The sequence below is a fragment of the Bidens hawaiensis genome, unplaced genomic scaffold (genome assembly GCF_021521415.1).
Source record: "Bidens hawaiensis isolate Kalapana, Puna unplaced genomic scaffold, B.hawaiensis_p1.1 tig00002414_1, whole genome shotgun sequence".
Classification (NCBI taxonomy): domain Eukaryota; kingdom Viridiplantae; phylum Streptophyta; class Magnoliopsida; order Asterales; family Asteraceae; genus Bidens; species Bidens hawaiensis.
In genome coordinates this window covers 2,811,893-2,814,507 of record NW_027491131.1, presented here as the reverse complement: position 1 = coordinate 2,814,507, position 2,615 = coordinate 2,811,893, and positions in this window count along the sequence as shown.

Here is a 2,615-nt window from a genome sequence, read left to right as displayed (position 1 = left end):
CTCGGGAAGGCTGACCGAGCCTTCCCTCATTGGCGGGGGAATACTTGCTCCAACTCCACCCTGGAATGCGTCAACATCCACACCTGCACAAGCAAAAGTGTTAGAAAAATTTATTTGAAACAACAAATCTAGACAAGAATTATGGGGGTACTTACGGGGTTTCTTGAGCTTGAACGTACGGACGAGCGGGGGCGAACCCGATGGAGCCGGCCTCTTGACACCGGTAACCGTCGTCGTCGCTGCCTCCCCGGAGGTAACAGCTACAGCCTCCGGAGCGGTGGTCTCCTCACCACCGGGCTTCCCCGCCACCTCTGCACTATCTGACTCCGAGTCAGATAGGACTACCGGGTCGGCCGTAGAGGCCACCTTCTCCTTGCCTTTCCCGACGGCAGCCTTTTTCTTCCGCACCAGTGGAGGACCTTCTGCGGATTCCTCAGAAGAAGAAATGTCAACTCCAGCAGCAGGCACAGCATTGAGAGGTTCAGGGTAGAAGATAGGCTTACCTGGCCGTCGGTGGCTCAGGATCTCTTGGCCTGGCGGGTAAACCTCCACGAACCGACCCGCGGTCTGCTCTAAGATGGGCAACTCGTTCTCGTCCAGAGCACGAGTACCCATCCGCGCGGGACCATCTTCCTCCCGCGGGTTCAGGAGCGACTGAAGATCGTTCCCCTCTGAAATCAACAAGAAAGTTAGAAAAAATCGAAGTCAGCAAAATGAAACAAGACGTACCATAAGGGACAGAGTTCGAACCATATTCAAGGACGATCGGAACCTTATCCGCATTCGCCGCCTTCCACACCCGGCTCATCCCCAGCATCACCATCGCCGACTCCGGAAAACGGAAAACCGGGGACTGGACCCGGGATATCTTCGAGAACCATTCCGCCTCCTCGTAGTTGAGGGCGGGAAGGTTCGGAAGTGCCTGGCCATTCTTGAACTTCATGGCGATGGGGATGGCGCGAGCGGATATGAAGAAGAACTCTCTTCTCCATGAGCGAAGACTCCGCTCGGTGGTACAAATCTTTAAACCCTTGATACGGGTTGTAAGAGTGTACCACCCCTGGATGCACCTCCAAGTGTAGAAGGTCATCAGACGGTCAACGAGGGGCTCAAGGCCCAGTATCCGGCACACCCACTCAAAGTGCCGGACCTTGGCAATGGCCATGGGGTGCACCTCTGTCAGGTGCACACCGTGCCTCTCCAGGACACGGTACACAAACTTTGTCAACGGAAACCTAAGGTTTCCGTAGACAAAGAATGCAGCATAAACCCCGATCTTGCCACTAGGGGCATCATACACAGTATGGTGGGGTTCAGGAAACTCAGGCTCGAGAGACTCGAGCATGAACTTCCTGACGATATACTGGTACAGATCGACAGGAAGAGAGCACTGGCATTCGCCAGCAGTCTTCTGGTCATCAGCATCATGAGAAGACATGGTGGAAGAAAGATGAAAAGAGATTTCAGGGTAATGCTTTACTGAACAGAAAAATTCGCCGGAAATTACTTGAGAAGAAGAGATGAAAGTGAAAAGTGTGAATTGCAAATAACCCTCTCCCCCTTTATATAGTAATCGCAATTAATGCGATGAATTTAATACGGAAGAGAGAGAAATCAAAGGTGCAATGAAACTATGACGCGTGGCAAAAGCAAGCTGGCAACATCTGTCACAAGGACGTATGCCAGAGATTTCGCGGCTACGCGCCCGAAATCCCGTGCCCACGCGCCTGAAAAAGCAACTGGAATGACCATGTTCTGTCACGTCACCATAACTCCCTGCACGTCCTGACACAGTCAGAAGAAACCGTCGCACGACGTTTCAGAGGTTTGGACTTATCTTTTCACCAACTCTTCGAATTTCAAAATTCAAAATTCGAAAATATTAAAAAGTAAGCGGGAAAATACCCCTTACCCCTTGGCAAGCAAGTAACCGTAAGACGGACGCGGGTACAGTGTAAAGGCAAAACCCTTCACATACCTAGCACCCGCAGGGAATTGAAGCCAAATAAACCTTGGCAAACAAATAACCGTAAGACGGCTGTGGGTACAGTGTTAAGGCAAAACCCTTCACATACCTAACACCCGCAGGGAATTGAAGCCAAGAAAACCTTGGTGAACAAGTAACCGTAAGACGGATGCGGGTACAGTGTTAAGGCAAAACCCTTCACATACCTAGCACCCGCAGGGAATTGAAGCCAAGTACCTCGGCAACAAGTAACTATAAGACGGGTGCGGGTACAGTGTAAAGGCAAAACCCTTCACATACCTAGCACCCGCAGGGAATTGACGCCAGGAATACCTTGGAAGTAAAGTAACCGTAAGACGAGCACAGGTACAGTGTTAAGGCAAAACCCTTCACATACCTAGCGCTCCGCTGGGAATTGAAACCAAGAAGGATCTTCTGGGCAATGCTTGCGGAAACGGAAATAACATCCCCGCATAGCGGGAACGTCGAGAACTACGTTGTTTGAAGCTCCAAGATGGAATTGGTGGTCTTAACATAATTGATCACTATGTTCAAAACTACCAAAACCTCATGGAAAATACATACAACTGGGACTCAATGCTCCTGACTTGCGAGGAGGTTACAGACCTACCCACATCATACCCAAAGA